Genomic DNA, 14,624 nt, shown 5'->3' with positions numbered 1-14,624 from the left:
TTCTCTTGTTGCAGAGCATGGGCTCTAGGCGCGCGGGCTTCAGTAGTAGCACGTGGCACAGTAGCACGTGGGCTAGAGCGCAGGCTCAGTAGTTGTGGCACACGGGCTTAATTGCTCTGCAGCATGTGAGATCTTCCCAGACCAGGGCTTGAACCTGTGTCCCCTGCATTGGCAGGCGGATTCTTAACCACTGTGCCACCAGGGAAGTCCTCAGCTGTTTCTTCCAGCATTTACCTCCTTGATTTCTAATAAGCTGATTTATCTGCCATTCCCTGATTTTTCTCCTTTGATATCTATAGACTTCCTTCTTCTGAAGACAAAGATTTACGCCCATCCACACTCACCCTCACACCTACTCACAGACACACAGAGCTCTTCACTATCCTCTAAGTACAATTATATCACCAGTTTTTTTTTTTTTTTTTTGCGGTACACAGGCCTCTCACTGTTGCGGCCTCTCCGGTTGCGGAGCACAGGCTCCAGACGCTCAGGATCAGCGGCCATGGCTCACGGGCCCAGCCGCTCTGCGGCATGTGGGATCCTCCCAGACCGGGGCACGAACCTGTGTCCCTTGCATCGGCAGGCGGACTCTCAACCACTGCGCCACCAGGGAAGCCCTATCACCAGTTTTGGTTAAACCAATATATAGGTTTTTTTTTTTTTTTTTAATGAACATTTTTCTTCAGCAGTGCCTCACAGCTTGCAAGATCTTAGTTCCCAGACTAGGAATCGAACCCCTGCCCCCTGTAGTGGAAGCACGGAGTCCTAGCCACTGGACCACCAGGGAATTCCCAATATGTAGTGTTTAATTACTCTGACTTTGTAAATGTTATTCATAGCTGAGCCATGTAGTATACCATGATTATGTTTCCTCTTTTTATGACCTCTGGTTTACCCTGGAATTAAAAATTGTCATCATTTAAAAGGTTTTTGGGGACTTCCCTGGTGGCACAGTGGTTAAGAATCTGCCTGCCAATTCAGGGGACACAGGTTTGAGCCCTGGTCCGGGAAGATCCCACATGCTGCGGAGCAACTAAGCCCGTGTGCCACAACTACTGAAGCCTCCGTGCTTAGAGCCCGTGCTCCGCAACAAGAGAAGCCACCACAATGAGAAGCCCACGCACCACAATGAAGAGTAGCCCCTGCTCGCCGCAACTAGAGAAAGCCCGAGCACAGCAAAAAAATAATAATAATTGGGCTTACTTTTCTGGGTGCCTATTTCAAATTCATCCCCAAACTCTCTCTTCGTAGTTAAAGCCCCCTATCACTACTTTCACAAACATCAGGTGATTTATCAGTCGCAGTTTTTCTCTGCAATATATTTCCAGGATCTCTTTGTACTCCTGCTCTGATCTAGGCTGATTGCTATTGTCCTGAGATTGATTTTCACTGTCATTTTAGGAAGTCCTTTCCCCACCCTCCTGTGTTGGAGCTCCTATTTCCCATGTATACCTTTAAAAAAAGTTTATTCCTTAGTTTTGAGGAAATATATCCTTTATCATCTTTTCTGAGGACACGTACAGGAGAGGCCAATTCTTTGAGACCTTGCACGTCTGTAGCTTTTAATTTTTTTTGGTTAGATATGGTGTTACAGTTTGGCAATAATTTTCCCTCACATTTAAGGCATTGCTCCGTTGTTTTCTAGCTTCCAGTATTGCTGTTGAGAAGTTTGAAATTGTTAGTATTCTCAGTCCTTTAAATGTGACTTGCTTCTCTCTCTCTCTCCACCTAAATCAGGCTCTAAAACAAACAAATTGGGTTTGCTGAGGGAAAATGACCAGGGACGAAGGTAGAGAAATGAAATTCCAAATGAAAGGTTTAGACTTGAGGTCCCTGGTAAGTATCAGACACAGCTCCTCTGTAAAAAGGGAACACATAACTGGAGTGTATCTCACAACACTTCGAGATAATCTTATTGATGTCCTGATTTTTTTCATTATCTAGTTACTCAGCTGACCTGAGCTAGTAAATCTGCTGTTGGTTGGGTACATTATTATATGATTATATAACCCCGAGAAGGTTTAGAATTAAATATAGCAATGGTGAGCTAAATCAAGCCCATAGTACTAATATTTTTAGTACTAACCTTGAAGTGTAACACAACCCTTATGTGTCTGTTATTTATGTGCAGTGTCTGTAATAAAAATAGAAACTATACTCTAGAGAATCTGACAGAATACCTTGTGATTTCAATTTGAAGAGTGTAATTGATTTTATATTTATGATTTTAAAGTGAAGGTGCAAGAGAATTTGGTTAAGTGTGCAAACTGCATTGATTGTACTAAGAGAATCATGGTACAGATCTGTCCTGTCTGGTGCCAGGGGTCTTTGTGAGGGTCTCATGATAGTCGGTTCTGCTACCATCAGCTGTCACAAGGCTGTACTCTTCCCCCTTTACCAAATGAGCCCTAACAGGCTGATGACACAATAGCCAAAGCACAGCTGAGACCAGAATGGAATATTTAAATGCAAATATGCTAAAGGATAGAGCAGTGGTCAGCAAGCTTCTTCTGTAAAGGACCAGATTGTAAATATTTTGCTCTTCGCAGTCCAGGAGGCAAAATTGAGGATATTCTGTAGGTACTTACATAGCTATTCAAAATGTAACTATTGGGAATTCCCTGGCGGTCCAGTGGTTAGGACTCTGTGCTTCCATGGCTGGGGTCACGGGTTTGATCCCTGTTCCAGGAACTGAGATCCCACGTGCCATGTGCAGTCTGGCAAAAAAAAAAAAAAAAGTAACCATTAAAAAAGTGTAACAACCATTTCTATGGCTATACAAAAACAGGCAACTGTCCATATTTGGCCCATAGACCCTAGTTTGCCAGCTCCTGGGCATAAAAATTAAAAGGATACTAAAAAGATAATAAAAAGGAAGACTGCAGAGAGTAGCGTAAAGGTAGATAACTGAGATCTCCAAGTACAGCTCACCAGAATTCATGTGAGATTCTCGGCACTATTCTTCCATTTTCTCTACTGAAGCACAAATAGGGAAGCTTTGATCAAACAAAACACACAACTGATATCAATGAGAGGAAGACAGGGTGGACCATTTTGAAAAGCCTTTCATCTCTCTGCCAGATCCCAAATTATATAGACTCTTCAAATGTGTGTATATTAATCGACTGCCTACCACATCAGGTGCTGTACTGGGTACTAGGAATACAGTAGTGAGCAAGACTGCGTCCCCACCCCAAGGAGCTTACTGTCTGGTGGGGAGACTGACAAAGAAAAAGTTAGTTCTACTGAAGTGCCGTAACTGTTCTGATCGCAGGATGGATGTGCATGGGGGCACCTACTATGCCTCGATTTTAGGAATCAGGAGAGACTTCCTGGAGGAGATGATGTCCAAACTGAAGCCTGAAGGATGAGAAGAAATTAGCAAGAGAAAGAACTTAGCAGGTGCAACTTAGCGTGTGCAAGGTTCCAGAGGTGAAAGGGAGCAATGGCCTGTTCAGGGAGCTGCAACTATTTTATACAAACAAACACTCACAGACCTATGCAAAAGATGTGCTCTCAAAAGAGCACCTGTAACCAAGAAAAACATACGCCGAAAGCAACATTCCTACAAAACAGGATTTTTCAAACCTCAACGCTATTGCCGTTTTGATAATTCTTTGTTGTGGAGGCCTTTCCTGGGCATCATAGGATGTTTAGCAGCATGTCTGGTCCCTACCCAAAAGATGCTAGTAGCCATCACTGAATTGTGACAACCAAAAATGTCTCCAGGGACTTCCCTGGTGGCGCAGTGGTTAAGAATCCGCCTGCCAATGGGGGACACGGGTTCAATCCCTGGTCCAGGAAGATCCCACATGCTGCGGAGCAACTAAGCCCGTGCGCCACAACTACTGAGCCTGCACTCTAGAGCCTGCGAGCTACAACTGCTGAAGCCCATACGCCCTAGAGCCTGTGCTCCACAACAAGAGAAGCCACCGCAATGGGAAGCCCTCTCGCCACAACTAAAGAAAGCCCGTGGGCAGCAATGAAGACCCAATGCAACCAAAAAAAAAAAGTCTCCAAACATTCCCAAATGTCCTCTGGGGGGCAAATCTCCTGGTTGATAGCCACTGCTGTAAGAGGTGAGGATAAAGAATTTCACTGGCTCATTCCCCAAGCATACCATCTGGGAACACCGCCTATCCAGCTGTTCTTGTTAGGAGCAGCTATTGCTCATTACTGCTGCACTTTGCCAAGGGCAGGGGAAGGTGACCAGATGTCTCAGATACAATGTTCTTCTCCCCACCGATCAATGAAGACTACCCTAAAAGTGGTCTGATTCAGGCCTTTCGTTCTGCATGGCATCAAGCATCCAGAAGAATTCAAGAGACTCCTTCCTGACAAGATGTAGGGCCATATTACAATGTATCAATATCATTCCTGTAGTTTAAGTTAGTTGCATACACACTTATTAAATTCTAGCTGATTCCAAATCATTTGTTCTTCATCACAGTACAAATGTAACTACCAAGATGATGAAAACCAAGATGTGGGTGAGGAGTAGTTCTTGCTGCCCAGCTCCTCATGAGGCCTGGCATAGCCCAACTTATAGACTGTGGCTTGTTTGAGGACCTTACTGTTCTGAATGGTGGCATACACAATGTGCTAATAAAGGGTCTAAATGGAAATACGGTGAAGAGTCCAGCTCCTTGAGATGGCCAGACTTTAGAACAGAGGGTTGAGAGGCAGATGAACAGCGGAGGATGGGGAACTGGATTCCTGTGACTGGAAGCTCTAAAAACCACACGGGGAGGGGCTTCTCTGCCAGGCTAAGGGCTTATCCTTGATTCTGAAGACACTGGGAAGACAAGGAAGAATTTTAAGCTCATGAGTGACATAGCCAGATGAACTTAGAAGATACTTCTAGAGCACTTACATTTTACAGAGTCTGTTTTTGCACACATCACCTCACTTAACATTCTGTAAGGGAGGTATTGTTTGCATTTTGCAACTGAGGACTTAAGAGAAATTAATTAATCAAGGTCGGAGAGCTAACACAGTTTGGCCAAGATTGAGTAGAATTCAGGTCTTCATTTCCATATTGCCATCTGGGTGTCTTGACTGTAGTCAGATCAAACGCACATACAAAGGGCTGTTACAGGGCAAAGGTGAGAGCAAAGAATAGGTGAAAAATTAGTTGTGTTTATCAGGGACTGGCACTGAGTACTTAGTAGATTTGTTTCTAGACTTACCATTTCATTTTTGTTATTCTTGTTGTTTCAAAACTGGTTATGATGATGTAACCATGTTACTATTCCCTAGAGCAGTGATTTCTAACCCGTGGATCAGGACCCTTGGGGGAACCCAAGGTTATTCAGAGGGTCCTCAAGTTTGGTGTGAATTTTCTTGATAGATGCTGAAAGTACCACCATCCATTTTATAGGGACTCCAAGATTTTTTTTTTTTTTTGTCTAAAAGACAATTCACTGTACACATTTTATTTACAGTTTTGTACACTGTCTTAATATGAATGGGACTGCTTTTCTACTTGAGCCATTTTTTAACCAAAGCAAAATAACCTAAGTATAACAAAGTGTTAAAATACAGGATAAAGATACAAAAACATATAATTCTAATTAGGAATGTAATTATGATGTTACATTTTTTATAATCCACAATTATGTTTAGGAAATCACACAAACATAGATCACTGATTTGAATGAAATGCATAAATTTGTAGCAAAGCTTTGTAGTTACAAAAAAACAAAAAATTACCAAAGAATGCACAAAATTAATGTTTATTCCACCTTTGTGTCATATTCCTGGATCCTTCACCAATGTTACATGAGGGAAAAAAAGCAAAACAAATGACAAACTGAAATCAGAATCAATAATGTTATCAAGTAGGGAAACAAATAAATTAAAATCTAGCAGCCATCAGCAAGAGTACAGCACAGACAATGCTATAAAAAGAAACAAAGAAAATTGTTAGAAAAGTGTATACATCATACTCTTTCAAACCAGCAAAATATGCTCCTGCATACAGTGGAACATAAACAGAATCGTTATCTTGTAAGGTATAGAAATGCAAATTCTTTTCTTTAATATTGTAGATGGGTCAAATGTGTTTGTAATCGTTAATTCTTTTAAGCTATTACAGAGTGGGCTAGGAATACATTTATGGATTCTGGGGACGATGTGTACTGTAATTCTTTGATTGGGATAGTGGACACTCTAGCCAAAATTTAAAAAAAAAATGAACACAGAAGTACAAGACAAAGGTGAATGAGACTTCTCTTATATCTTAGCAACATTTAGATGGAAATCAAATTTAAATGCAGTCCCCTCTGCTTTTGAAGAGGCTTTGGTTCAGCTCCCAAATCTCAATTGCTTGACGCAGTCTCCTATGAGAATACTCAGAAGGTGTCGTCTTAAACAACAAACCTATTTTTAGTGGTGGAGCCGCTCTTAGTAGCTGTGTCTGCATGGGACTGATAACCAATCACTATCTTTGGAGGAAGTCCTAACCTTTCCTTGTATACCCTCCCTGTATGTGTAACTGCTTTTCTGTTTTCACATTCAGTAGTCCATATTGCTATTTTATCACCTTTAGCTCTAACATTAACCACAGCTCCACATACATCATCACTGTAGTCATCAAAAGGCTCTCCAATAAGGCACAGCAGTGTCTCTAACCAAAAGCGATGGAGGTCACTTCGTCTCTGCTGTTTGTTCAATGTAATTAGCCATCGTCCTCCTCGTTTGTTTTTCTCATCTTCCCACATAGGCTCAATACCATCCTTAAAAAGTGACTAGTCACAGCCAGGCATTAAATTATTAGACAACTGGTTATAGTTGTACAGAGCCCCAAAGTCTTCAACATTATCAAACTTAGAGATCAGCCAAAGGTTTGCTTGCCAAGTTTTGCTTTTATCTTTTTTTTTTTTTTTTTTTTTTTTTTTTATTGCGGTACGCAGGCCTCTCACTGTTGTGGCCTCTCCCGTTGCGGAGCACAGGCTCCAGACGCGCAGGCTCAGCGGCCATGGCTCACGGGCCGAGCCGCTCCGCGGCATGTGGGATCCTCCCAGACCGGGGCACGAACCCGTGTCCCCTGCATCGGCAGGCGGAATGTCAACCACTGCGCCACCAGGGAAGCCCTGCTTTTATCATTTTTTAAAAACCAGAGTGCCCATCTGTTCTGTAAAGGATGTTTCATATAGTGGTCTGGGTTAGCAACCTCCTGATTAGATTCTGTTTTCTCTTCTTCTGTAGGTGGGGGATTAGGAGTAGGGGTGGTTTCCGGTTCCACAGTCGCCATCTTAGATCGATCTGATCGCACAACCGAGGGACTCCAAGAGTTTTAAAAATTTAGTTTGCGGGGCTTCCCTGGTGGCGCAGTGGTTGAGAGTCCGCCTGCCGATGCAGGGGACACGGGTTCGTGCCCCGGTCCGGGAAGATCCCACATGCCGCGGAGCGGCTGGGCCCGTGAGCCATGGCCGCTGAGCCTGCGCGTCCAGAGCCTGTGCGTCCAGAGCCTGTGCTCCGCGACGGGGGAGGCCACAACAGTGAGAGGCCCATGTACGGCAAAAAAAAAATATATATATTAGTTTGTATTACAGATGGATCTTTATACTTGAAAGGGATCTTCATACTAAATATAAATTACTGGATATTATCTGTGTATTACTAAGGATGATATGCCTACTAGCAGAGGCTGGTGGGGCACAGGAAAATAGTGGAGTTTGGGTGTCTAAAGAATCTATAGGAAAGGGTGTGTCACACAGTCATGAGTCTGTAAAGGACTTGGTGAGGTGAGAGCTGGGGTAGAAAAAGTCATGTTCTTATTTTCCTGCCCTAGAAAAGAAAGCATTCCAGTGACTTTCCCCACAGCATGGGGATTACATTTGGTTTTTTTTGTTTGTTTGTTTGTTTTGTTTTTTTCAGGAGCTGGTATTTATTATCAAAGTCATATTCGATGTCAACAGGATGCCACAACTACAAAAAAAAGTGTGCACATTGCAATCTCAATGCAAATGTACATTTGTTTTTATGGCAGGATTCATGTGAAACCTCAAACAGGTCTAAACTGTACTGACATCAAAACAGTGAGTGGACAAAACTCCAAGGTCTCACTTAGAGCTCAAGTTGGAGAGTGGAAATTGGGGTTAAGCCCAGCCTGGGGCCTGAGCTAGAGAAACTGGAGAAGGGAATGAGAGAGAGGGGGCTTTGGGCTCTGGCTCTGGCATAGACCAGTTACCTCCTGAAACCTCAATTTCCTCATTTATAAAATGGAAATAACACTTTTTTTTGGCTTGAATGAACCATTGAATATAAAGATTCCTGGAGGAGCACTTTGCATCAATAAATGCAGGTTTTGTACACATGCATTTTCTTTTTGACCCTACAATCCCTCTTCTGGGAATTTACCCTGAAGCTATACCTCCTCCAACGAACACAATATATGCAAAAGTTTCTTCATTATCTCACTATTTGTCATAGCAAAAGATTGCAAACCAAATATAAGCCACATGTATTCGTTTTCTATTGCTGCATAATATAAAACCACAAGTTTAGCTTCAAGTGACACCCATTTAGTAGTCGATCAGAAGTGTGGCCTGGTGTGGCTGGGTTCTCCACTCAGGGTATCACAAGGCTGAAGTCAAGGTGCCGGCTTGGTTTAGTTCTCATCTAGAGAACTCAGGAGGATGAACCTGCTTCAGGGTCATCCTTATTGCTGGCAGAATGTAGTTTCTCATGGTGGCAGGACTGAGGATGCTGCTCCTCGTGGGGTGTCAGCTCGGGAGGCTCTCAGCTTCTAGAGGCACCCTCATTCCTTGCCATGTGAAGCCTCATCGTCAAGCCGGTGTGTCAAATCCTTCTTGTGATTTGAAGCTCTGACTTTCCTTCTGTGATCAGCTAGAGAAAATTCTCTGCTTTTAAAGGGCTCATATGACTAGGTCAGGCCCACTAAATAATCTCCCTATTATAGGGGCAACTGATTTGGGACTTTATTTTTATTTTTTAAAACTTATTTATTTTGTTGCACCAGGTCTTAGTTGTGGCAGGCAGGCTCCTTAGTTGTGGTCTTAGTTGTGGCAGGCAGGCTCCTTAGTTGTGGCATGCATGTGAGATCTAATTCCCTGAGTAGGGATCGAAGCCGGGCCCCTTGCATTGGGAGCATGGAGTCTTAACCACTGTGCCACTGGGGAAGTCGCTGGGACTTTAATATACATGCAAAATCCTTTCACAGACTTACCTAGATTAGTGTTTGATTGAATAACTAGTAGAAGGTATGTGCACATCAGGAGCCAAGAATCTTAGGCCCATCTTAGAATTCTGCCTATCACACTACAAGAAGCTAACTGTTAAATAACCTGGGTCCATCCACATGAGGGAGAACTATGCTGTAGTAATGAAGGATGAGAAAGGCCTCTGGGAACTGCTCTTTTTTTTTTTTTAATTGGAGCACAGTTTATTTACAATGTCATGTTAGTTTCAGGTGTACAGCACAGTGATTCAGTTATACATATACATACTTTTTCAGATTCTTTTCCCTTATAGGTTATTACAAAATAATGAATGTAGTACTGAGAACTGCTTTTGTTTCTGAATCAAACTTGGGTCACCTGCTTGCAGTAAAGCCGATCTACTGACGCAGGGTTGTGGTGAAGGGAAGTGCAACGTTTATTGCAGGTGCCAAGCAAGGAGTCCAGGGCAGCTAGTGCTCAAAACACCCGAGCTCCCCAATGGGTTTCAGGAAAGCATTTTTGTTTATTTATTTATTATTTTTTGGCCGAACCACACTGCTTGTGAGATCTTAGTTCCCCGACCAGGGACTGAACCCGGGCCCTCGGCAGTGAGAGCACGGAGTCCTAACCACTGGACCGCCAGGGAAGTCCCGGGAAAGCATTCTTAAAGGCAAGGTGGGCGGGGTGCGGGGGGTGTCACAGGGTGTGTGATCAGTTCGTGCACAATTCTGAATGGTTGATGGTGAGGGTGGTGTCATGGGTCAACCTGATCCATCCTTAGGTGCCAGTAGGTCTGGGGGCTGTGTGCTCATGGTCATCATGTAGTTAAAGTTTTCTATTTGGTAGGGGTTTTAGCATCTGTAAAACAACTCAGGAAATGTGCATCAGATAACTGTTATCTAGGTGCTTCAGGGAGGAGCTAAGCAGGAGATGGAGGAGGGGTCTGTCCTGGGAAGAACCCATAGGGTCCTGCTCAGTTATACTCCAGAGTGATTTCCAGGATACATTATCTATTATTAAACAGCGAGAATAGCAAGGAAGAATAAAATGTGCTACCTTTCATGGAAGAAAAAAGGGGAAGTAAAATAAAATATATAAATCGTGTCAGGCAGGCTCTGAGATGGCCCCCCTAATCATTGCCTATTGTGTAATCCTTTCCTCTTGAGTGTGGGCTGGACTTACTGACTCTAGAAAGCAAGTAAAATATAGCAGAAGTAGTGGGATGTCACTGTTAAATAATGTTACAAAAAGACCCGGCTTCCATGCTGGAATCTCTCTCTCTTTTTACCTTTTTCTCTGTAGTGCGAAGCAAGCTGCCATGTTGTGAGTGGTTTTACCGAGAGACCACCATGCAAGAAACTGATATTTTCGGTGGTTGTGGCTTGAATTGTGTCTCCCAGAAAGACATACTGAAGTCCTAATCCACCTGGTATCTGTGAAGTGACCTCATTTGGAAACAGGGTCTTTGCTACTGCAATCAAGTTAAGACGAGGTCATACTGGATTAGGGTGGACCAAATACAATGACTGGTGTCCTTAGCAGCAGGAAATTTGGACACAGACACACGGAGACGCAGACACACAGAGACACACACACAACGTGATGTAAAGGCAGAGGCAGAAACAAAAGTTATGCCGTTACAAGCCAAGAACACCAAGGATAGCTGGTAACTGCTAGAAGCCTGGAGAGAGGCAAGAAAGGATTCTTCCCTGCTGACATCTTGATTTTGAACTTCTAGCCTTCAGAACTATGAGAGAATAACCCCCCCCCCTTTTTTAAACATCTTTATTGGAGTATGATTGCTTTACAGTGTTGTGTTAGTTTCTGCTGTATAACAAAGAACCCCCCATTTTTTTTAAACCATCCTGTTTGTGGTAATTTATTAAGGCAGCCCCAAGAAACTAATTCACTGGCTGACAGCCAGCAGGGACCTGAGATCTGCCAACAGCAACGTGAGGGAGCTTGAAAGAGGATCTTCTGAGGCCAACTAACAGCCAGGTTGAGTGAGTTTGGAGGCAGATCCTCCCCCAGTCCAGACTTGAGAGGATTGTAGCCCCAAGTGCCATCTTGATTGCATTCTTGCGAGAGACCTGGAGCCAGAGGTAGCTACCTAAACCCTTCTTCTTCTTTTTTTTTTTTTTTGCGGTACGCGGGCTTCTCACTGTTGTGGCCTCTCCCGTTGCGGAGCACAGGCTCCGGACGCGCAGGCTCAGCGGCCATGGCTCACGGGCCCAGGTGCTCCGGGGCATGTGGGATCTTCTCGGACCGGGGCACGAACCCGTGTCCCCTGCATCGGCAGGCGGACTCTCAACCACTGCGCCACCAGGGAAGCCCCTAAGCCCTTCTTGGATTTTTTTTTTCTTTTTCTTAAAAGATTAGTTAATTAATTTATTTATTTTTGGCTGTGTTGGGTCTTCGTTGATGAACGGGGGCTTTCTCTAGTTGCAGAGAGCAGGGGCTACTCTTCGTTGTGGTGTGCAGGCTTCTTGCTGTGGTGGCTTCTCTTATTGCGGAGCACAGGCTCTAGGTGCATGGGCTTCAGTAGTTGTGGCATGTGGGCTCAGTTGCTCCGTGGCATGTGGGATCTTCCCGGACCAGGGCTCGAACCCGTGTCCCCTGCGTTGGCAGGCAGATTCTTAACCACTGCGCCACCAAGGAAGTCTCTTCTTGGATTTCTGATGCACAGAAACTGTGAGGTAATAAATGTTTGTTGTTTTAAGCTGCAAAGCATAATTATACAGCAATAGATACCAAACAAATAAATACATATTCTTAATTTTGGGGGGGGAATGGGAGAATAAACTAGAAACTAATGACAATGGTTAGTGATAGGAGGTGAGTGGGAACAGAGTGCAGGAAACAGAAAGGGAGAGCTTCCTCTGAATAAAACATTTGTAAGATTTGATTTTGAACGAGGTGAATGCTTTATACATTCAAAAAATAAAACTAGATAAGAAAGATGAAAAAAGCAAACTAAAGTTATGCAAATAAAAATAACAAACCTAACAAAATATCACATATATTGCACATCGTTGAGAAGGGCCGTATTTATAAAGATAAAAAGAACTGCAAAGAAATCCTGAACTTAGAAGTTTTGCTGCTGGTATTAGTACTGAAGTCTCAGCTCTTTTGTGCATATTGTAGGATAGAATAAATGAGTAAATATATTGATGCTGATGGGAACCAGCATTTTCCTGCATTTTTACCCCCGCCATGTTTACTGTTTTTGACATCATATTTCATATCCTTTTGTTAGTAACCAGGGTTTTCATTGTGGGAGAAAAAAGATATAAATATGGAAAGAGGAAGGCTAGAATGAACCTCGTGGTACTGAATTTTTAATTGGGGGTATCAGTATGAACTCATGATTTTAAAATATATTTGGGTAAAGACTATACTGTTTACTGTTTTATATCTATATGAATATATATACACTTGGTCCACTGAAAGGGCCTAGAAGAAACGACATCCCAGTAGCAAACACTCAGATCGAGTTTTCCAAGTACCATTTCCTACTAAAAGGAACTAAGGTTTCTCTGCATAAGGCAGAGAAAATGCAAGGAGAGCTTGGAAGGTCCTGGGTCAGAAAGCAAGGTAATGTTCAAAGACTGATAGGATATATGTAAGGAAAAAGGAGCTGGGTAGGGGGCTTCCACGGCTCACAGAAGGGCAATCTGAGCACCACAAATAATAATGGTATTTGATTACAGTAATTTAATTAAATTGAATTTTAAAAGAATGCCAGAGTTCACACTGTTATTCAGAAGAAGTGGGGGGGAGGGGAATTGTGAAGGGGAGGAGAAACAAAAAAGAAAAGGAGAAAGGGGGGGCGGGAGTCCTCTTCTTTAGAAAGGAATGCCAGCTAATAAACGGATTAGGAATGATAGAATTAGAAAATCTCCATTGTATAACGTTTGCGCTAAGTGTTTGCTACCCCTATTGGGTGAAAATAACTCACCTGGTTTCAGCGTAGCACTGCAGATATTATCTGTTGCAGAGGGAGAGAGGATCTTTGTGGAGAGAACTACCAGACCACCCTTGATCAAGTGATCAAGCTTGACATCACGGATACTAGGCCAAAAGGATACTGTGCCTGCTGATGGAAGTACACAGCATCACCTCCGACTTCTTTTACTAAAAAGTTTGACTTGAATCTAATCATGAAGAAACAATTCAATAAACCCATACTGATATAGTCTACAATTGGCCTGGACTTTTCAAATATGTCAAAGTGATGAAAGTGTAACGGAGCAGGACCCCATGGGGCCTTCCAGGGACAGGCCTTCCCCCATCTCCTCTGTTCTGGCTCCTCTCTGAAGAACCTAGGTAATAGTATTTGATACACTTCCTGAGTTGTTTGCAGAAGTGAACCCCCCCCACCCCCTCCCCCTCCAACAAATGGAAGATGTTAATTACTTGACAACCCCTGTGAGCAACTAGCCCCAGGCCTCCTGGAGCCTGAGGACAGATACGGTGAACCCCTGTGACACCACCCTGCTACCTTACCATCAGCCAGTCAGAGAACTGTGCACAAGCCCATCACATACCCTGCGACCCCCCCTCCCTCACCTGGCTTTTAAAAGTGCTTTGCTGAAACCCTTTTGGGGAGTTTGTTGCTTTTAGGGCGTGAGCCGCCTGTCTCCCTGCAATAAGCTTTTCTCTGCTACGAACTGATGTTTCAGTTTGTTTGGCCTCGCTGTGCCTCCGCCCACGAACTTGTGTTAACAAACGATTCTTTTGAAAGTGAGACTACTAGTACTAGGGTAGTAGACTAAAGGAGTTTGTACAGAGAGGCATGAAATCAAATGCAACGAATCCTGGGTAGATCTCGAACTGGAAAAAACAATGTGTGTGCGTGCGTGCGTGCGTGCGTGCGTGTGTGTGTGTGTGTGTGTGTGTGTGTGGAGAGAGACCTTTAGGGACAACAAAGGAAATTTAAATATGGACAATATATTGGATTTGACTGAAATGGTATTTAATTTCTTGCATGTTCTAATGCCGAGGTATTTTGGGGGTGAAGCAGTGTTGTTTGCAACTTTCCAATGGTTCGGGGTGAAAAAAACCTACACAGTGACAGAGAACACAAATACTGTGAAATGTTAGCATTTAATTTAGTGCAGGGTATACTGTTAAAAGTCTTCAGTCGGTTTATAAATTTTCACACGAAAAAGCTTTTTTTTAAAAAAAAGGAGTGCAAGTTTACTTCCTTCTGACTGCAGAGGTTCACGTGAACAAAAAGAATCAGCACCCTGAGAAGGCTCTTCCGTGGCTCTTAAGTTTCTCTTTCACCGCAGAGTTGACCTCGAGGCCGTCGGAGGCGTCACCGAGTCAGAGCAGCTCCTACTCCCCGCCAGCGGCGAGCCGCAGTCTTGCAGTCCACTCCCTCTGCGGCCCCTCTCCGCCGGCTGCCGGGCGCGCGACCTGGGCGTGGCCTGTGCC

General features: G+C 43.6%; 1 pseudogene; it reads right to left on the bottom strand.

The window, feature by feature from the left end:
- Positions 1-6,249: 6,249 nt before the first annotated feature.
- On the bottom strand, positions 6,250-7,269 carry LOC132477594 (eukaryotic translation initiation factor 4E-like; annotated as a pseudogene).
- Positions 7,270-14,624: the final 7,355 nt, after the last annotated feature.

The sequence above is a fragment of the Mesoplodon densirostris genome, chromosome 17, assembly GCF_025265405.1.
Source record: "Mesoplodon densirostris isolate mMesDen1 chromosome 17, mMesDen1 primary haplotype, whole genome shotgun sequence".
Lineage (NCBI taxonomy): Eukaryota > Metazoa > Chordata > Mammalia > Artiodactyla > Ziphiidae > Mesoplodon > Mesoplodon densirostris.
Note: the sequence above shows the minus strand (reverse complement) of the source record. Positions and strands in the feature narration are given on the sequence as shown.